Source organism: Geotrypetes seraphini, chromosome 7 (genome assembly GCF_902459505.1).
Source record: "Geotrypetes seraphini chromosome 7, aGeoSer1.1, whole genome shotgun sequence".
Classification (NCBI taxonomy): domain Eukaryota; kingdom Metazoa; phylum Chordata; class Amphibia; order Gymnophiona; family Dermophiidae; genus Geotrypetes; species Geotrypetes seraphini.
Genome location: NC_047090.1, coordinates 191,919,235 through 191,941,047, shown reverse-complemented (window position 1 = coordinate 191,941,047; position 21,813 = coordinate 191,919,235). Strand labels below are relative to the sequence as shown.

The window sequence follows — 21,813 nt, the reverse complement described above, 5'->3', positions numbered from 1 at the left end:
CTGCAGCATTTGGGAATCTCAAACTATGCCTATAATTTTGCAGTACTTGTCAATTTCCTCCTGTTCCTTTTGAGCTTTTTGTTCAGTTGAAACCAAGACTGGGATATGCCACCATGAACTTTCATTTGCAAACAAAGCAAGATTTTTTAGGCATCAAATATCATTCACCCAAGCAATGCATAGCCACCTCCAGCTGCTATACTGTTCAAGCATTCCCCTGGACAAACCTCTCCGTCAAACAAACGTGATGCTGCACAGTCCTGTGAGAAGAGAGCTGAATATGCAGGATCTGCTATGCTCCCAGCAGCACCATACTGCCAGACTTCAAACTGATCTTTCACGTCCCGCTTTTCCTTAGCCCAGCAGCAGATGAATCCAGAGACTAGTAGGTTTTCCTCCGTGCCCCCTCTGGTTCTGCCCCCCTCAGCGCCTTTAGCGTCCCTCCTCCTCATCCCTCGTCCAAGCACCCGTGGGTGGCCTGGGACGATGACTTGGTTTCTGAGGAGCGGTTGCCATGGATGAGGACCTGGACCGTTGGGGAGATCTCCAGGATCCTCTTGGGGGGACGGATGCTGGTAGCAGGGCCTCTGCGGTTCCATCATCTGGCGAGGATGCGTCCATTGTGCTTCTTTTTCAGCGGGACAATTCAGCAGATCTACTCGATGTTGCGCTTTGAGGCGGCAAAGAATAAAACAGGGGAAACAAAACCACAAATGCACAAAAACAGAGTGGAAATGTCCTAATCAGAATGATGTGCACAAATAGTGTCTTTCAACTCATCTGATAGTTCAGATGCCTTTATTCTTCTGAAAACTCATTAATTCATCCAAACATGTACATGTTTTGGCCAAACAGGCCTGCCTCAGGAGTCTTAAAGAGTCTTCAGCAGGTGTGTCAAATAACTTAATGCATGCACACTAATAGCAGCTACTCAAATTCCAAAATGCTAAAAATATGTCACTTCCATAGCCCACTCAATCAATCCAGACTCAAAAAAACTTTGCGTATGGAACAGTATTCGCAATTGGAGTACACTTGGTATGGTTTCTAACTGCGAGTACTGAGGAGGGGCAGGACCGCGGCAGAGAGAAGACAACTCAGACGACGTATGGTAGCTTGCAAAGATCACTAGAGCCAGCGATCTTCTGCAGGGCAGGCTGATGAAATTAGGTAAATTGAATACGCAGGCCTTAAGGGGGGTGCAGATGTTCAGGGGAGGGGACCCTGGTGTAGAAGTACACAGAGGGAGGGAAGGGGGGTTGAAAGAGACGTGCATATGCCGGACTTTGGGGGGAAGAAATAAGGGGTCTAAAAACAGAGGAGAGGGAGAGAGATGGTGGACAATGGTATTTAGGGATGAAAGTTACAGAAAGGGAGAGATGCTGGATGAAAGGGTAGTTGAAAAAAGGTGGATCTGTAGATAGAGATGAAAAAAAGGAAAGATGCCAGACCCCCAGGGGAGGGAAGGGGAGGACAGAGATGGCAGATGGATGGTTAGCATGGAGAAAGAAGGAGACCCTGGCAAGCAAGTTATCAGAAGACAACCAGAGCCTGGGACCAACAAGATTTGAATAATGACCAGACAACAAAAGGTAGAAAAAACTAATTTTATTTTCTGTTTTGTGATTACAGTATGTCAGATTTGAAATTTGTATCCTGCCAGAGCTGGTGTTAGACCACAAACGTGAGCTAGGATTTAACAAAGAGAGGAAAAGTCTTTTTTGTTTGTTTATTTTGTTTACCCCACAGCGCCAGTGTGGTTAGGAGAAGGCAAAGGGGGTGAAGAGGCTATAAAATAAACCCACCAGGATGTTTGAAAAAAGCACCCAATCGGGCAGGAAAATTGAATCCATTTCTGGATGGTGAAAGATTAAGGGATCCCCACCAGCATGGCTTTACAAAGGGAAGGTTTTGTCAATCCAACCTGATAAGCTTCTTTGACTGGGTAACAAAAAGCTGGATGAGGGTGAGTCCCTGGATGTCATGTATTTAGACTTTAGCAAGGCTTTTGATAGTGTCCCACACCGTAGGTTATTAAACAAGATGAACTCATTAGGACTAGAAAAAACACTGACAGCATGGGTACAAGACTGGCTTAGCGGCAGACTTCAAAGAGTAATGGTGAATGGTATTCCCTCAAATACGTCAAAAGTGACTAGCGGAATGCCACAGGGTTCAGTCTTGGGCCCGATGCTATTTAATATCTTTGTTATGGATCTAACTCAGGGACTTCGAGGAAGAATTACATTATTTGCTGATGATGCTAAACTATGCAACATCGTGGGCAGAGCAACAGAACCTGATAGTGCAACCAGGCCCAACACTATGGAGCAGGACCAGCTTTTGTTGGAACAATGATCCAGTACTTGGCAGCTAAACTTTAATGCCAAAAAATGTAAAATGATGTATCTTGGGAGCGGAAACCCATGCAGAACATACACCTTGAATGGCGAAAACTTAGCAAGAACCACTGCAGAAAGGGACTTGGGAGTTCTCATCCAGGAAGATATGAAAGCTGCCAATTAGGTGGAGAAAGCTTCAGCAAAGGCAAGACAAATGCTGGGTTGCATCAGAAGGGGCTTTATCAGCCGAAAGCCTGAAGTCATACTACCGTTGTACAGATCCATGGTGAGACCTCACCTGGAGTACTGTGTCCAGTTTTGGAGGCCACATTATCAAAAAAATGTGAAGAGAATGGAGTCAATCCAGAGAATGGCCACTAGGATGGTCTCAGGACTTAAAGACATCCCATATGAAGAACATCTGGCCAAACTGCGCTTATATTTTCTCGAGAAGCGCAGAGAAAGGGGGGACATGATAGAAACATTCAAATACATCACGGGTCGAATTGAGGTGGAGGAAGAAATCTTTTTTCTTACAGGTCCCACGGCGACAAGAGGGCATCCGCTAAAACTTAAGGGGGGAAGATTTCATAGTGATACCAGGAAATACTTCTTCACCAAATGGGTGATTGATCGATGGAATAAACTTCCACGCCAGGTGGTCGAGGCCAGTAGTGTACCTGACTTCAAAAGTCGATGGGACAAACTGGTGGGAGGGCTACAAAGTTGTGCATGAAAGAGGGGCACCAGGGAGGAGAGAGGGTTCTTAAATGGGCAGACTTGTTGGGCCGCCGGCCCTCTTCTGCCGTCATACTCTATGTTTCTATGTAACGTGTTCCAGAGTTTAACTATTCTCTGAGTGGAAAAAAATTTCCTCCTATTGGTTTTAAAAGTATTTCCCTGTAACTTTATCGAGTGTCCCCAAGTCTTTGTAATTTTTGACAGAGTGAAAAATCAATCTACTTGTACCCATTCTACTCCACTCAGGATTCTGTAGACTTCAATCGTATCTCCCCTTTTTAATCTTTCCTCATACGATAGGAGTTCCATCCCTTTACCATCTTGGTCGCTCTTCTTTGAACCTTTTTTAGTGCCACTATATCTTTCTTGAGATAAGGAGACCAGAATTGAACGCAATACTCCAGATGAGGTCGCACCATGGAGCGATACAGGGGCATTATAACATTCTTAGTCTTTTTAACCATCCCTTTTTTAATAATTCCTAGCATCCTGTTTGCTTTATTGGCTGCCACCACAACTTACCTTCTCTAAAACATATTGAAGATCTTCTCCAAAGAATTAACATCAAGGGTTCACGATCAGAAATTATTCCTCCAATAATTTTGAAATTTTTTTTTTCTTACTTAGGCCCCTTTATTCACTCTTTTATTTTAAAAAGCCTTAGTACAGGTTCCGTGCCAGTATCTTGGAAAAATGCAATAATTTCACCTATATTGAAAGATCGGACAATTAGTTCTGAGGAAGTTTCAAATTACCGTCCTATCACTAACATCCCATTTCTGGCTAAATTAACCGAGAGAGTAGTCTTTGAACAACTGTCTGACTTCGCCGAATCTACCAATGTTTTACACCCGAATCAAACTGGCTTTAGAAAATACCATAGCACAGAATACTCATTGATCGGGCTTACAACAAATATAAACTATCACCTAGATCACCATAGTTCCGTTATACTTTTTTCCTTGGACCTATCGGCTGCATTCGATACGATAGACCATGCTGTACTTTTAGAAAGATTAAAATCTATTGGTGTTTGCAACCAGGTTTTACAATGGTTCGTTTCTTTTCTAGCAAACAGACAATATACAGTCAATTTCAACAAAACAAGTTCAAAACTAGTTATGGAATTCCTCAAGGATCTATTTTATCACCTTTACTGTTCAACATTTTTCTTTCGCCATTACTAAGTTTATGCCAATCTATTGGCTTTACTCCATACACCTATGCAGATGACATTCAATTGTCTCACCCTTTAAATCCCGAACGCTCAGAAGAAATCTCTCAGATTAACAAAAAACTCGACACAATTAAAAATTGGCTGGCGGCAAATAGATTAGCATTAAATATCCTTAAAACAAAAGCAATACTTTTCGCATGGAAACAAGGAATAAAGCTAGCTACTCCTTTTATCATTAATAATATTCATATAGATTTAGTTTCTTCATTAAAAATAATTGGGGTTATGATTGACGAAAATTTTTCCTACCATGAGCATATTAGCAACACTATCAAATCTTGTCTCTACAGATTGCGAATGATCCGTTCAATTACAAAATTTCTTGAACCTAAATCTTTAAATATTTTATTACACTCACTGATTATAACAAAACTTGACTATTGTAATGCGTTACTAATTAATATTACATAAAAAGAAAAAAAACGTTTACAAATAATTCAAAATAATGCAGTCAAACTTTTATATAATGGTAAAAAGTATGACCATGTGACTCCTTATTTGATCGAGTCGCATTGGCTCCCCATCACTCATCGCATGACATATAAAATTTTGTTGCTGGTATTTAAAACTCTGTCCACAAATGAACCATCATTTATAAATCGGATGCTTATCCCATATAATCTATCACGCTCTCTTCGATCTTTAGCACAAGGATTACTGGTAGTCCCTTCTTTAAAAGTAGTAGGTACTAGACATCATGACATGTTTTCAATTGTTGCCCCCCAGACTTGGAACTCCTTGCCACAATACATAAGAGATGAAAAGGAACTCAGTCTCTTTAAAAATAAATTAAAAACCTTCCTTTTTAAAGATGCTTTTAGTCTTTAATACAAATACTTTTAATTACTGTACTTAAGTCATCCCTCCTTATGTTTTTTCCTTGAATGTTCCCTTTCTTCTTTTTAAAACATTTATTATGTAACTTTTCCCCTTTATCATTATGTGTTCTTGTGTTTGTCCGTTCATGAGTCTGGTTTTTATCTTTTACTTAATATTATTAGTATGTTTTTTAAAATGCTTATGTATCATGTTTTTTAAAATGCTTATGTATCTTATTGTAAATCGCTTAGAAAATTATGAATAGGCGATTAATCAAATTAATAAAATAAACATAAACATATTGTCTACGATAATATCCAGATCCTTTTCTTGGGTGCTAATCTTCAAGGTGGACCCTAGCATCCGGTAACTGATTCAGGTTATTCTTCCCAATGTGCATCACTTTGCATTTGTCCACATTAAATTTCATCTGCCATTTCGATGCCCAGTCTTCCAATTTCCTAAGGTCCACCTGCAATTCAAAATCCGAAAGCGTTTTAACAACTTTGAAAAGTTTAGTGTCATCTGCAAATTTAATCACCTCCCTAGGCATTCCAATTTCCAGATCATTTATTAATAAGTTAAATAGCAACAGTCCTGGTACAGACCCCTATGGCACTCCTCTGTTTACTCTCTTCATTGAGAAAAATGACCATTTAACCCTATCCTCTGTTTTCTATCTGATAACCAATTCCTAATTCACAACTGAATTTTGCCACCTATCCCATGAGGAACTTTATCAAAAGCTTTCTGAAAATCTAGATAAACTATATCAACTGGCTCACCACTATCAACATGTTTATTAACACCTTCAAAGAAATCAAGCAAATTTGTGAGGCAAGATCTCCCTTGGCTGAACCTATGCTGACTCTGTCTCATTAAATCATGTTTGTCTACGTGTTCCACAATTTTATTTTTTATAATTGTTTCTACCATTTTGCCTGGCACTGAAGTGAGGCTTACCGGTCTGTAATATCCCAGATCTCCCCTAGAACCCTTTTTAAAAATTGGTGTAACATTGGCCACCCTCCAATCTTCGGGTACTACAGATGATTTTAGCAACAGGTTATAGATCACTTACAACATTTCAATGATTTCATGTTTGAGTTCTTATAGTATCCTGGGATGTATACCATCTGGTCCTGGCGATTTATCACTTTTTAACTTGTCGATTTGACTTAGTACATCTTCCAGATTCACTAAGATTTCTTTCAGTTCCTCTGCATCATCACTCTTGAAAACCATTTCCGTAGTGGCGGCGTTGCGCAAAGAGGGCATTCTAATTCATCCCTACCTGGATGACTGGTTAATTCAAGCAAAGTCATTCCAGGAGAGCACCTGGGTCACGACTCTTGTGGTGGAGTTCCTGCAGTCACTGGGCTGGGTTGTCAACCTTGCCAAGAGTCGGTTGGAACCATCTCAGTGCCTGGAGTACCTTGGGGTTCTCTTCGACACCTCCTTGGGGAAGGTCTTCCTTCCAGAGGCCCAGGTGAGCAAATTACAATCTCAGATTCGCCTGCTTATGGCGTCCTGGTGTCTTCGGAGTCGATGGCTTCCCTAGACGTGGTGAGGTGGGCTCGGGCCCACATGCGTCCACTTCAGTATGCTCTTTTTCAGAGGTGGTGCTCCAGACACACAGCATAGACGTTTCTGTGCCTTTTCGGGGCTTGGCTCGTTGCATTCTTCGCTTGTGGCTCCAGTCCTCCCATCTAGTTCAGGGGGTGAATCTGACTTAGCCACTGTGGACGGTACTTCTCATGGATGCTAGTCTCCTCGGTTGGGGAGCTCAGTGTCTAGGTCACTCGGCTCAGTGCCAATGTCTCCGGAGGAGATGTCTTGGTCAATCAATGTTCTGGAGACCAGAGCCATCCATCTGGCGTTGTTAGCCTTCCAGTCCTTCTTGACGGGCAAGTCGGTCAGGGTTCTCTCAGGCAATGCCACGGCAGTGACCTATGTCAATCGTCAGGGGGGCACCAAAAGTTCTCTGGTGGTGCAGGAAACAGATTTGCTCATGGTCTGGGAAGAGTCTCATCTTCTGGACATCTCGACTTCCCACATAGCAGGAGTGGAGAATGTTCAGGCGGACTTCCTCAATCATCACTGCTTGCCCTGGATCAGTAACATGGAATGTTGATACTCCTCAGGTTTTGGCCAGGTACTAGGGACCTGGATTGGTCATGAGAACGGGCTGCTGGGCTTGATGGACTGTTGGTCTGACCCAGTAAGGCTATTCTTATGTTCTTATGTCACGTGCTAGATCCCGGAGAGTGGTGTCTCAGTTCTGCAGCTTTCCAGTTAATAGTGCAGACTTGGGGTCAGCCCTTCATGGACCTGATGGCCACAAGTGTCAACACCAAAACTCCCTGCTTCTTCAGTCGTCGCAGAAACAGTCAGGCTAAGGGGCTGGATGCTCTGGTTCAACCGTAGCCAACAGAGGGTCTTCTGTATGTGTTCTCTCCAAGGCTGTTAGTGGGTAGAGTGCTTCTTCGCATTGTTCAGCATCCAGGCATCATGATTCTGATGGTCCTGGACTGGCCTAGGGGTCTGTGGTACTCTAACATAGTTCCATCATCTGGTGGCGGATCCTCTCTCGTCCAACCTGCTGTCTCAGGGCCCCATTCCAATGTTCGATCCGGGTCCCTTTTGTCTTACAGCTTGGCTCTTGAAAGAGAACGCCTAGGTAATAAGGGATATTCAGACAAAGTAATATCAAGCCTTCTGGGGTTCCGGAGACTATCCACTTCTTGGGCTTATGTGCGGGTTTGGCATATATTTGAGGAATGATGTGCTGCGCATGGGGTGATCTCGTTTCCTTGCCTTCCAGTTTAGAGTTCTTGCAGGATGGCCTGGACAGGGCTTGGCTTGATCTTCCCTCCGAATTCAGCTTGCGGCCATGTCTGCTTTTCGTGGGTTGTTACAAGGTCAGCGTTTGACTGCCATTCCTGATGTCATTCGTTTCTTTTGGGTGGCCAAGTTGCTAAAGCCTCCTGTTTGACTGTCTGTTCCTTCTTGGGATCTTAATCTGGTCTTGTCCCTGCTGGTGCGCACACCTTTTGAGCCTTTGGGTGCCTGCTCGTTGAAGGACTTTACTCTTAAAGCAGTCTTTTTGGTGGCTATTACGTCTTCTAGACGTGTTTCTGAGATGCAGGCTTTTTCTTGTAGGTCTTCTTTCCTGGTGTTCTCTAGGGAGCGGGTGGTGTTGCGCCTTGTTCCTTCCTTTCTACCGAAGGTAATTTCTCCTTTTCTTGTCAATCAGTCAGTGGTCCTCCCGGTGTTGGGTAGTCGGGAGGGATCTTTAGAGCAGAACAGTTGCACAAGTTGGATGTCTGTTGGGTCATTCGCTCTTATATGCAGAAGACCCAGGAGATCAGGAAATCAGATCATCTCTTTGTCCTTCTAGCAGATCCTTGTAAAGGGGATGGCGTTTCCAAGGCTACCATTGCGCGCTGGATCAAGGAAACTATTGCTTCCGCATACCTTCTTCTGAAGAAGCCTGTTCTGGAGTTTCTCAAGGCTCATTCCACTCGGGGTCTGTTGGCTTCTTGGGCTGAGTCTTCTCTAGTGCCTACAAGGGATATTTGTAAGGCTGCGGTTTGGTCTTCTCTGCATTCCTTTGTCAGACACTACCGTGTGGGCATTCAGGCACATCAGGACACAGTGTTTTATGAGCGTGTTCTGATGTTGGCTCTTCATGGGATCCCACCCATGATGGGTATTGCTTTGGTACATTCCATCAGTGAAGCTGTACCGGTCTGGCAAGGTTGATAAAGAAGGAGAAATTAGTTTCTTACCTGCTAAATTTCTTTCTTTTAAACCTTGCAGACCGGTACAGCACCCCACCCTGTCTGTTGTGTTGTTCTTGCGGGTGTTGCATGTGCAGATTTTGCTTTTTCGGCAGGTTCTAGTATTTTTCTAGGGCCAGGGGCTTCAAAGAACAGCGGCTGTGGCTCAGCTGGCATAGCTGGTGAGCTGTGGGAACATTTTGCTGCAGGGGCCTCTCCTATGCATCTTCCAACAGTATTCCTGTCTATTAGTTGTTACTCCTGTTTGGAGTATTGTTCATGTTTATAGTTCATTTTTCTTAGTTCTGCTTTGCTATTCAGCAGACTGAGGTATATACGAAGAGTCGGATACTATGTATGTACTATTCCAGTGGTCGGCAAACTGCGGCTTGTGGCTCATCTCAAGCTAAGGGGTGCCCAACCTGCTTCCCTTCCCTTCTCCCTGCCCTCCCCTAAGCCACCGCCATTGGGGAACATGCTGCCACCGCCGCCAAGGAATAGGCTGCCACCACCGCCATCGGGTAACAGGCCGGCGCCAAGTTCTCAGCTCTCCCTGCTTCCCTTCCCCGCGGGGCCAACCAACTCTCGCCACCCAACGTCAATTCTGACGTCTGAGAGGACGTTCTGGGCCAGCCAATTGTTGCCACCAGATGTCGGCTTGCAGTTCCTCAGTTCTTAATTTTCCATGGAGCGAAGAAGTTGTGTTTGGACTTCGTCCATACGAGCTGCCTTCCCGTCAACTTTATTTTTGAATCCTTTCCATCTTGTGCTCTATACCCCTTCTCTCTCCACCTCCATGAGTCCCATCTATCTTCTTCTCCGTTCTCCTTCTCTCCCCTCCCCCAGTCCATCCATCTTCTTTTCTTTCTCCCCCTTCCCAAATCCCATCTGTTTTCTGTTCTTTCTCTCCCTTCCCAAATCCCATCCATCTTCTGTTCTGTTCTCCTTTCCCCTCCTCACCAATCCATCTACTGCACTGCTTCCCTTCCTTCCCAATTTTCATCCATCCTCTGCTCTGCTTTACTTGTTTCCCCAACCCTTAAATCCCATCCATCTTCTGTTTTGTTCTCCTTTTCTCCCCCTCGCCAATCCATCTGTTGCACTGTTTCCCTTCTTTCCCTCCCAACTCTCATCCATCTGCTTCCCTTGTTTCCCCCATCTTTGAGTCCCATCCATCTTCTGCTCTGTTCCCCTCCCCTGATTCCTATTTATTTTTCATTCTGTTCCCCTTTTCGGTTCATAGACAACCCCGCGAAAGACAAAGGCGCGCGCCGACAACTGAGCGCAAGATGGAGGCGCGCGCCGAAGAAAATTACAGTTTTTAGGGGCTCCGACGGGGGGTTTTGTTGGGGAGCCCCCCCAGTTTACTTAATAGAGATCGCGCTGGCGTTGTGGAGGGTTTGGGGGGTTATAACCCTCCACATTTTACTGTAAACTTAACTTTTTCCCTAAAAACAGGGAAAAAGTGAAGTTTTCAGTAAAATGTGGGGGGTTACAAACCCCCAAACCCCCCACAACACCCCCATAACGCGGCGCGATCTCTATTAAGTAAAGTGGGGGGGTTCCCCTCCCATGCCCCCACCTTGTCGGAGCCCTAAAAACAGTAATTTTCAGCGGCTCGCACCTCCACGCTGCGCTCAATTGTCTGCGCGCGCCTTTGTCCCGGCGCGCTTTTGACCTGACACCCCCCTTTTCTCTCCACCTGTGTCTCCAAATTTCATCATTGGCCCAGAAACTATAAGCTACTTGGGCTGGGGCTTTCATGCTGGCAGTGGCAGCACTGAACTGCTTGTTGACTCGCTAGGCCATGTGATACCAACCAGCTCACTTTGAACCACTGTTGAGAGATGATGATTGAACCGCATAAGGTTCTGCAGTTCAAACTGAGGAAGTTAATATCACGTGGCCCAGGCCCTGTGAGGAGCAGAAAGGAGCTAACATACCAGAGCCGCAGCGCTAGTCGGACCAGCTTATTTGTCACCCTGTAGTGACAGCTATGACATATGAACCTTGGCATTAATATGCAGAGAGAAGTGGTAAAGTTATTGATTTGTTCACTTCCTTCTTTGCAGGAAGGTCGTCAAAGGTAATCTTTAACGGAACATCTTCTGAGTCTTTCACACACAAGTACAGCATTCCGCAGGGCTCAGGCCTATCTCTGTAGCTTTTCAACATCTTTATGGCTCCTCTCCTAACTTTAGGTCAGTCTGTTGGCTTTACTATGTTTGCTTATGCCGACGATGTTCAGTTAATCCATTCAATCGATCTTAATAACACAGAAAAAATAGCAATCAATCGGAAATTGGAAAAAATTAAATCATGGTCAGACACGAACATGCTGTCCCTTAATATCAATAAATCAAAATTAATGATCATCCCCATTAAAGATGGACTATCGATACAGGCTCCCCTCAAACTTGAGTCTCTACCAATTAAAATTGTATCCACTTTAAAGCTGTTGGGGGTCACCTTTGACAGTAAGTTTACTTATCAAGCCCATATCAGTACAGTTGTTCAGAAATGCTTTCATCAACTAAGAATGATTCGCGCTCTCTTGAAATTACTCAAACCTGCATCTTTGAATACTTTGATTCACTCACTTGTGATCTTTTGCATGGGCTATTGTAACACCCTTTACAAAGGCATAACAATAAAGGTAATAAGGCACCTTCAGATAGTGCAAAATAGTGATCAAAATCATTTTTAATGCAAAAAAATACAACCACGTTTCCTCTCTTCTATTCAAAGCACATTGTCTACCTGTAGAACACAGAATCACTTACAAAATTCTACTTTTAATTTTTAAAATCCTGTGTTTTAGGATAGCTACTGATTGGTATAGAGCCTATATTTCTGACCTACTAGTTTTCAGCCATTGTGTCTTCTGATTAGGTATAGAAGGGAGAGGCTCTGATTTACTACTAAGGTTAACTGTATTATCTTTGGGACAGTGCTATGAACAAGTCTGCCCTTTGAACTTCTAAAAGCTAACTTACTCAGCGTTTCATATTCTGCTCTTTTCACTGTTTTTCAGCATTATATCTACTTAATTCATCCCTTAAAAAAAAACCCACAAAAAATAAACCCTTCTCTTTCCTTTGTTAAATCTTATTTTCTCTTTTCCTTTATAGGAATAAGGGTAAGACTTGTAGTCCCACCCACCCCAGGGACCACTGTTCATATATAGTGACCCAAATAATCAGGATTACTCAAATCAAGTCACTTCACAACCAATCAAGATGGCCTTTATTCAATGTAATCACTATGGTGCTTTAATTCCAAGACACACTATTTGGAGGCTTAAGGCTTGCCCCATCTGTCTTCAACTTGCTAGTATTAAGGAGGAGTTCTGAAAACTTAAACAGGAATTGAATACAATTAAAGCAGCTTCCATCACTCCACAAAATCATACCAACTTACCACCTCTACCTCAAAGAATAAAACAGCCCAGGAATAAATGGGTCACAGTAGGCTCAGGAAGACTGCGACATGTAACACAGAAACATCCACCTTCACTAATATTACCTCTATAGAATTCCTTCGCTCCACTAGTGCACTGCGATACTCAAGAAAACAGAAGGGAGGTGGGACTGGAACCAATGAAGGTAACTCAAGAGAACAAGCGCACCCTAAGTACAAATAAAAAAGCCAAAAACAGAAAACTATTACTGTTGGGGGATTCCATCATCAGAGGCATTAACCTTGGAACACAAGACGAGGAGACCAAAATAGTGAAATGTCTTCCAGGATCCTCAGCTACCAGGAGTTCCAGGCAAATACAGACTATAATTAAGAAAGAAACTAAGGATTTTAACACTGATGTTGTTATCCATCTGGGAACAAATGACCTGGCCAACAACTCCACACTTGCAGCACAGAAAGCTTTTCGAGAGCTTGGTGAGGGCTTGAAACCTTTTGTAAAGACTAGCTTTTTCTGAAATACTGCCTGCATATGGAAAGGGAGAGCAAAGAGTGAAAAACACAGAGGACTTTAATAGATAGCTCAAAGCCTGGTGTCATCAAGAAGGCTTCAGGTACATATGAGGATGGGGAAATACATGGAAGGACAAGAAGATATATTGCACTGATGGGCTACATCTTACTACAGCAGGAAAAAGAAACCTGCAGAGAAATTTAGACAATATGTTTCTAGGCATTTAAACTAGAAGGTGGGGATGGTGTATGTATGAAGGACAATTATAGAGACCACCCCCAGCAAAAGAAAAGATGTGATAGTAGTAAAGATTGCAACATAAACAATATCAGCAACTCATTTCTTAGTATTGCAACGGAAAGTGAAACGAAACAAAAATCCATACGAAAAAGGAGATTATCACTGAATAATAGCTGTAAAGCGATGACCACAAATGCTTACAGTCTAATCAACAAAGTTCATGATCTGCAAGCCCTGATGTTAGAGGCAGATCTAGATATTGTCACTATCACAGAGCCATGGTTCAGTGAATCACATGGATGGGATGCAAACATACCAGGATATAATCTTTTTAGGAAGGATAGAGATGGTCAAAAAGGTGGAGGAGTAGCTCTCTATGTAAAGATCAATATTCAAGCGACCGAAATGCAAGGGACCTGGGGAGACGAAGAAGCGATATGGATCGCTCTGAAAAGTAAAGATGGAACTTCTATCTACGTGGGTGTAGTCTACAGACCTCCGACTCAATCGCAGCAAATTGATAAGGATCTGATTGTGGATATCCAAAAGTTTGGAAAGAAAGAGGAGGTTCTGCTGTTGGGAGATTTCAACCTGCTGGATGCGGACTGGAATGTTCCGTCTGCAGAATCGGAGAGAAGTAGGGAGATTGTGGATGCCTTTCAAGAGGCTCTGCTCAGACAAATGGTGACGGAATCCACAAGGGAAAAAGCAATATTGGACCTGGTCCTCACAAATAGAGAGAGTATCTCTAATGTTCGAGTGGGTGCTCACCTGGGAAGTAGCGATCATCAAACGGTTTGATTTGATATAACTGCTAAAGTGGAGAGTGGCCGCACGATACTTAAAGTCCTAGATTTCAAACATACAGACTTTAATGCAATGGGAGAGTACCTGAAGAAAGAGCTGTTAGGATGGGAGGACATAAGAGAAGTGGAAAGACAGTGGTCTAATCTGAAAGGAGTGATAAAAATGGCTACGGACCTTTATGTGAAGAAAATAAATAAAAACAAGAGAACAAGGAAGCCGATATGGTTCTCCAAACTAGTGGCTGAGAAAATAAAGGCAAAAAAGTAGGCGTTCGTGAAATATAAAAAAAAACCAAGAAGAGGAGTGCAGAAAGGACTATAGGGTGAAACTAAAAGAAGCCAAGAGAGAAATACGTCTGGCGAAAGCACAGGTGCAAGAACAAATGGCTAAAAATGTAAAAAAGGGAGTCAAAAATTTTTTCAGATATATTAGTGAAAGGAGGAACATGAAAAATGGAATTGCTAAATAAAAGATGCTGGGAACCGATATGTAAAGAGTAATGAGGAAAAAGCAAATGTGCTAAACAAATACTTCTGTTCTGTGTTTGCAGAAGAAAATCCTGGAGAAGGACCGAGATTGTCTGGCAAAGTTACACGAGAAAATGGAGTAGATTCTGCGCCGTTCATGGAGGAGAGTGTTTATGAGCAACTTGAAAAACTGAAGGTGGACAAAGCGATGGGACCAGACGGGATCCATCCCAGGATACTAAGGGAGCTCAGAGAGGTTCTGGCGAGTCCTATTAAAGACTTTTTCAACAAATCTCTGGAGACGGGAGTGATTCCTGGGGATTGGAGGAGAGCGGATGTGGTCCCTATTCATAAAAGTGGTCACAGGGATGAAGCAGGAAACTACAGGCCGGTGAGCCTCACTTCAGTTGTTGGAAAAATAATGGAAGTGTTGCTGAAAGAAAGGATAGTGTATTTCCTTGAATCTAATGGGTTACAGGATCCGAGGCAACATGGCTTTACAAAAGGTAAATCGTGCCAAACGAACCTGATTGAATTTTTTGATTGGGTGACCAGAGAGCTGGATCGAGGACATATGCTAGATGTAATTTACTTAGATTTCAGCAAAGCCTTTTATACAGTTCCTCATAAGAGGCTGATGAACAAACTTGAAGTTAGGACCCAAAATGGTGAACTGGGTTAGAAACTGGCTGTCGGACAGACGCCAGAGTGTGGTGGTTAATGGAAGTCGCTCGAAGGAAGGAAAGGTGAGTAGTGGAGTCCCTCAGGGTTCGGTGCTGGGGCCAATCCTGTTCAATATGTTTGAGAGTGACATTGCTGAAGGGTTAGAAGGAAAAGTGTGCCTTTTTGCAGATGATACCAAGATTTGTAACAGAGTAGACACCGAAGAGGGAGTGGAAAATATGAAAAAGGATCTGCAAAAGTTAGAGGAATGGTCTAATGCCTGGCAACTAAATTCAATGCAAAGAAATGCAGAGTAATGCATTTGGGGATTAATAATCAGAAGGAACCGTATATGCTGGGAGGAGAGAAGCTGATATGCACGGACGGGGAGAGGGATCTTGGGGTGATAGTGTCCGAAGATCTAAAGGCGAAAAAACAGTGTGACAAGGCAGTGGTTGCTGCCAGAAGGATGCTGGGCTGTATAAAGAGAGGTATAGCCAGTAGAAGGAAGAAGGTGTTGATGCCCCTGTACAGGTCATTGGTAAGGCCCCACTTGGAGTATTGTGTTCAGTTTTGGAGACCGTATCTGGCGAAGGACGTAAGAAGACTTGAGGCGGTCCAGAGGATGGCAACGAAAATGATAGGAGGCTTGCGCCAGAAGACGTATGAGGAGAGACTGGAAGCCCTGAATATGTTATACCCTAGAGCAGTGGTCTCAAACTCGCGGCCCGGAGGCCACATGCGGCCCGCCAGGTACCATTTTGAGGCCCTCTGTATGTTTCTCATAATCACAAAAGTAAAATAAAACAGTTTCTTGATCATATGTCTCTTTAGCTATAAATTACAATGTTATTATTAACCTTTTCCTATCGTGTGTCCCAGCTGACGGGACATTTCAAAAATGTTGTTGCCATCGTATGTCCCATGGCATGGGACATACAGTACAGAACAGGAACACAAAATATTTGAATTTATAGACTTATGACTTATTTACATTATGTTTACAATAGCCATAAATGATAACGGTGAATACTACAAAACTTTGCTAAAATAATTACGATTGGAACCAGCGTAACGTAAAATTTATTACGATAGGAAAAGGTTAAGACTTAGCCAAAAGGAAATATTTATAAACTATAAAGAGTTTTACCTCATGCAAAATTGTCATTTCTTTCATAAGACATGAACTATTTTTTCTGCGGCCCTCCAAGTACTACAAATTCAAAATGTGGAAAACCAGAGGACATAATTTGAGGTTGAGGGGTGGTAGATTCAGGGGCAATGTTAGGAAATTCTACTTTACGGAGAGGGTAGTGGATGCCTGGAATGCGCTCCCGAGAGAGGTGGTGGAGAGTAAAACTGTGACTGAGTTCAAAGAAGCGTGGGATGAACACAGAGGATTTAGAATCAGAAAATAATATTAAATATTGAACTAGGCCAGTTACTGGGCAGACTTGCACGGTCTGTGTCTGTGTATGGCCGTTTGGTGGAGGATGGGCAGGGGAGGGCTTCAATGGCTGGGAGGGTGTGGATGGGCTGGAGTGGGTCTTAACAGAGATTTTGGCAGTTGGAACCTAAGCACAGTACCGGGTAAAGCTTTGGATTCTTGCCCAGAAATAGCTAAGAAGAAAAAATTTAAAAAGAAACAGGTTGGGCAGACTGGATGGACCATTCGGGTCTTTATCTGCCGTCATCTACTATGTTACTATGTTATCCCTTATAGGTCATCCAAAACTCTTTGCTCCATATCTCAGAATCTCCTTACCATACCATCCTTGAAATTAATTAACACTATGAGATCAAAAATTTTTGCTGTTACTGCTCCCTCCCTCTGGAACTCTATACCTAATTACTTGCATGTAGAGTCCTCATTACATAGAAACATAGAAGATGGCAGCAGATAAGGGCCATAGCCCATCAAGTCTGCCCACTCTACTGACCCACCCCCAAGTCTACTATCCTAGGGATCCCACTCCTGGTGACAGGTTCCTTTGGCTTAACCCTCTAAGGGATCCCACATGGGCATCCCATTTGCTCTTAAATTCTTGCACACTGTTTGCCTCGATCACCTGCACCGGGAGCTTGTTCCAAGGATCAACCATTCTCTCGGTGAAGAAATATTTCCTGGTGTCGCCATGAAATTTCCCGCCCCTGAGTTTGAGCGGATGCCCTCTTGTGGCTGAGGGTCCTTTGAGAAAGAGAATCTCTTCTTCCATCTCGATACGGCCGGTAATATACTTAAACGTCTCGATCATGTCTCCTCTCTCCCTACGTTCCTCGAGCGAGTACAGCCGCAAATTTTTCAGCCTTTCCTCGTACGATAGGTCCTTGAGCCCCGAGACCATCCTGGTGGCCATCCGTTGCACCGACTATACTCTCAGCACATCTTTTCGGTAGTGTGGCCTCCAGAATTGCACACAGTATTCCAAATGAGGCCTCACCATGGTTCTGTATAATGGCATTATGACTTCAGGCTTCCGGCTGACGAAACTCCTGCGGATGCAACCTAACAACTGTCTTGCCTTAGATGAAGCCTTCTCCATATGATCAACAGTTTTCATGTCTGCGCTGATGATCAAGTTTCAAGTTTCAAGTTTATTGGTTTTTTATAACCCGATCATAAAACAAATATCTGACCGGTTAACAATAAAATCTAAATAGAAAAGAAAGAAGTATTTAGATGTGTTGGGAGAGATTAGTGAGAAAGAAAAAATAGAAACATTTAGAACATATGGACTAACCTGACAGTGAGGGTAATTGGGAAGGTTGGGAGAAAGTTACATAATCTTAGAAGAAATGAGATAGAGGGGAGGGATAAAACATGGGGGGCGGGGGTGCCTGGTGTGAGAGATATGCTGAGAGAATGATAATTAGATTGAAGAAGAAATCAACAAGTGGACAAAAAAAAAAAAGATTAAGATTTGGCATAGGCATCTTTAAATAGGTAAGTTTTAAGGAGAGTCTTAAATTTTGGTAATTGGATTTCGTCTCGAAGAAATTGGGGGAGAGAGTTCCACAATGTGGGTGCAGTTATGGCAAAGTTAGTAGTCCTGGTGTAGAAAGATTCTTTTAGAGAAGGAATGAAAAGGAGTTTTTGATCAGATGATCTTAAAGAACGAGAAGAACTTTGGGGGATTAGAAGTTTATCTAGAAACAGGGGCAGGTGAGATTGTTTGATTTTGAAAGTAAGTAGTATGATTTTATAAAGTATCCGATGAGTGACGGGGAGCCAATGAGCCTCTTTAAAAAGAGGAGTGACATGTTCATATTTGCCAACATTGTAAATGAGTTTAATAGCAGTATTTTGAATAAGTTGCAGCCGCCGAAGTTCTTTTTGGGGGAGTCCATTGAGAAGAGAATTACTATAATCTAAGTGAGAGATGACTAGTGAGTGAATTAGTATGGTAATCGAGTCGGAAGTTAAAATAGATCTGAGGGAGCGAATGATACGTAGTTTGAAGAAACAAGTTTTTATAACAGAACTAATGTGATCGTGAAATGTAAGTTCGCTATCTAGGAAAACGCCTAATAATTTTATTTTAGTTTCCATACGTAATGGTGTAGATTTGATGTAAATTGTTCCAGGTATTATTTCAGATTTTTTAAGGGGGAGAAGAAGACCGCAAGATTTGTCGACATTGAGTGAGAGTTTATTAGAGAGAAGCCAATCACTTAAGATAACCAGTTTGGCATTTAGATCGATAATATCTAAAAGATTTGAGGTGTTAATCGGGTATAGCAACTGAATATCGTCAGCGTAGGCGAAAATAGAGAAACCTAGTGATTGTGCGAGAGAAAGAAGAGGGGATAGAAAGATATTGAACAGTAGTGGAGACAAGATGGAGCCCTGAGGGACTCCGAAATTTTGAATTACTGAAGAAGAAATTTGGTTTTTTGCATAAACTTTGAAATTTCGCTGATGAAAATAGGATATGAACCAGTTAAGCGCGTGTCCTGTGATGTTACAATCTGACAGTCTAGATAGTAATAATGAATGGTCGATGGTATCGAATGCCGCGGATAAGTCGAGAGAGATTAGTATGACCGATTTTAGGTGGTCGTGAAAGTAATGTATTGTTGAGATGAGACCTAGTAATGATAGCTCGGTGGAATGTGAAGAGCGAAAGCCTGTCTGATATGGATGAAGGGCATGTGTTTGATCAAAATAATCGGATAGTTGAGTGTGAACAATTTTTTCAGTAACTTTAGAGAGTAGAGACAGATTTGCGATAGGACGATAGTTATTAGGTAAAGAGGGATCAGCGTTATATTGTTTGAGTTTAGGGAAAACTAGTGCAGTTTTCCATGATGTTGGAACTTGACATTCAGAAAAAGATTTGGAAATCATTTCCTTTATGTAAGGTCCGAAAAAAGAGAAAAAATTTTTAAGTAAGTGTGGAGGAAAGGTTTCGATTATATTGTTAGGAGAATTTATTGAGTGCAGAATAGTAGATAATTGGGAAGAAGTGGGTACTTTAAATTGAGAGAGAGAACTGAGGGGCAAGAAGGAGGAATCATTGTTAGTGGTCGGAGAAAAAGGGGGAACAGATGGTCCAAGATGAGTTCTAATATCAATCACTTTTTTGTGGAAAAATTGGGAGAGTTCATCTGCCGTTGGGGATGTAGCAGTTGGTGGAGGAAGTTTCTTTTTTGAATATTTAGAAAGAGATTGAGCTATGTTAAATAGGGTAGATGTCTCGTTCTGTTGAAGTTCTAGCTAAGGTCTCACCATTCAAGGTGTAAGTTCTGCACGGATTTCTGCTGCCGAGGTGCATGATCTTGCATTTCTTAGCATTGAAGCCCAGCTGCCAGGTCGAGGACCAAAGCTCCAACAAATGTAGGTCCTGTGTCATACTATCGGGTGAATTGCCGTCTCTCACTATATTGCATAGTTTGGCGTTATCTTACCTTGAAGCCCCTGAGTTAGGTCCCCTATGAATATGTTGAAAAGGAGTGGGCCCAAGACTGAGTCCTGCGGTACTCCACTGGTCACCTCCGATGTTTTAGAGAGGGTACTGTTAACTACCACCCTCTGAAGTCTGCCACTCAGCCAGTCATTGACCCATGTAGTTTTTGTTCCAGGATGCTTTTGGCTAGTAACTGTCCTTTTAAGGACTAAACAATTCTTTTCCATTTTTCCCCTACCTATTGTTTTTCCCTTTTTTTGTTTTCTTTTCTCCAAAAATTATAGTTCTTGCCCATCTCCCCTATGTTTGGTGTTCGTCTATATGTAAAGTTATTTGTTGTACTAACAATTCCTAGTAATGTCTCACATTGTTAATTTTAGAACCTAGTTTTACTGTATGTGCTGTGTATTGTCCTTTATTATTATTCACCGTGGTATAAGAAATTTTCAATAAACTTGACACTTGTAAAGAATTTCATGAGCTTTGCCCACTTGTTTTCTCACACTGATATCTCTTGTTCTTTTCAGCTTCTGTGTGAGCTGAATGTTCTCAAATCCTGATGAGCTCTGGAAGCTGAGCAACAAGGAGCAGCTGTGGGACAAAGTCCTGTTCGGGCAGTGCAGAAGGCAAATTGCAGTGACCATCTTCCAGCGAGAGGAGATGATCTCTCTCACTGGCTCCTCTTTTCCATTCATTGCTTTCTCCCCAGTGCCTCCACCTCTTCTGAGATGATGGATTATGTCCTCACAGGAGTTCTTTAGATGTATGGACTGAACAGGTGCTCATACTCGGAAATGTGCACTCTCAACATTCTTGTTGATTCTTTCATTTTGTTTGTTCTTTCAATTAAGTCATTAAATTTCAGATGAGTGAGGTACGGTGTACAGCAGGTGTTCACACCTTAAAATAGCACTACCAGAACATTTCCAGAGCTGTAAGAAATAGCACAGACACTGATGCTCATATGTCCTCACGCTGCATAGGGTTCATGGGCAGATCTAAAAAGGAAGATTTTCCAAACATTATGGGTACAGCTTTCCAAATTTGGGTGATGCCTGCACAGAGCTGGGCTTCTAGATACAAGAGAGGTCACATGACTGCTTCCTGCTTATGCCTTGTGATCCTGTTTCTGGAATCTAAGCTTGGGGGACATAGGATTTCTCATAATAGAAAAATGTAGCCTTTATGTGCGCTCTCAGATTCACAATTTAGGATGATATGACTAGCATGACAGCCTCTTCCAGGCATTGATTGGACTGTGCCCAGAATCTTTAGCTACAGTAGCAGTTTCCCCTTCCAACTACCAAAGATTGAATAAAAAGACCCAAACTCATCTCCATCGCTAAATGAGAGGAATGCTGTTTCATGGTGCTTTTCTGTCCCAGCTACATGTCAGGAGACAGCTGACTGGTCTGGCCCTGTATAATTCTTTACAGTGTGTGGATGCATTTAGTAAGTGATTTATGTCTGCTTTATAAATAAGGTGCTGATGTACAGATTTAATTAAAGTATTTTCCAGAAAATATTACCTCTGTGATGTTTTCTTTAATAACGGAATATAAAACTCTCATACAGTAGCCCAGACTTAGTATTTTGTGGAGCTAAACCTTAGCATTCTCAGCAGTGCATCTCAGTAAACCTCACAGTTCCTTCTGAGGGGTCGATGCAGTAAACTTATGACAGAGCCATGTGCTAATGCTTGACGCAAGCCTATCACAAAACTTTGAAATAACCAAATAGTATGCAAAGAGACGCTATATAAAAAGAATTCCACATAGGTCTGCGCAAGTCCCGAGACTCCTCATTGCACTGATTTCTCCCACCCCATTGCACCCTCCACCTTTGGGATAGCCAGAGAGAAGCACTAGAATGAA

At 42.6% G+C, this 21,813-nt stretch overlaps 1 protein-coding gene across 4 annotated transcripts in view; it reads left to right on the top strand.

Moving 5' to 3' along the window:
• Nucleotides 1–21,452, top strand: part of TTLL5 (tubulin tyrosine ligase like 5) — a 602,590-nt gene extending 581,138 nt beyond the window's left edge. For all 4 annotated transcript variants that reach the window (XM_033951293.1, XM_033951292.1, XM_033951290.1 and 1 more), the window contains one exon: nt 20,467–21,452. The gene's annotated coding sequence lies outside the window, so the exon portion shown is untranslated. The remainder of the gene's footprint in view (nt 1–20,466) is intronic.
• The last annotated feature ends 361 nt before the right edge of the window (nt 21,453–21,813 follow it).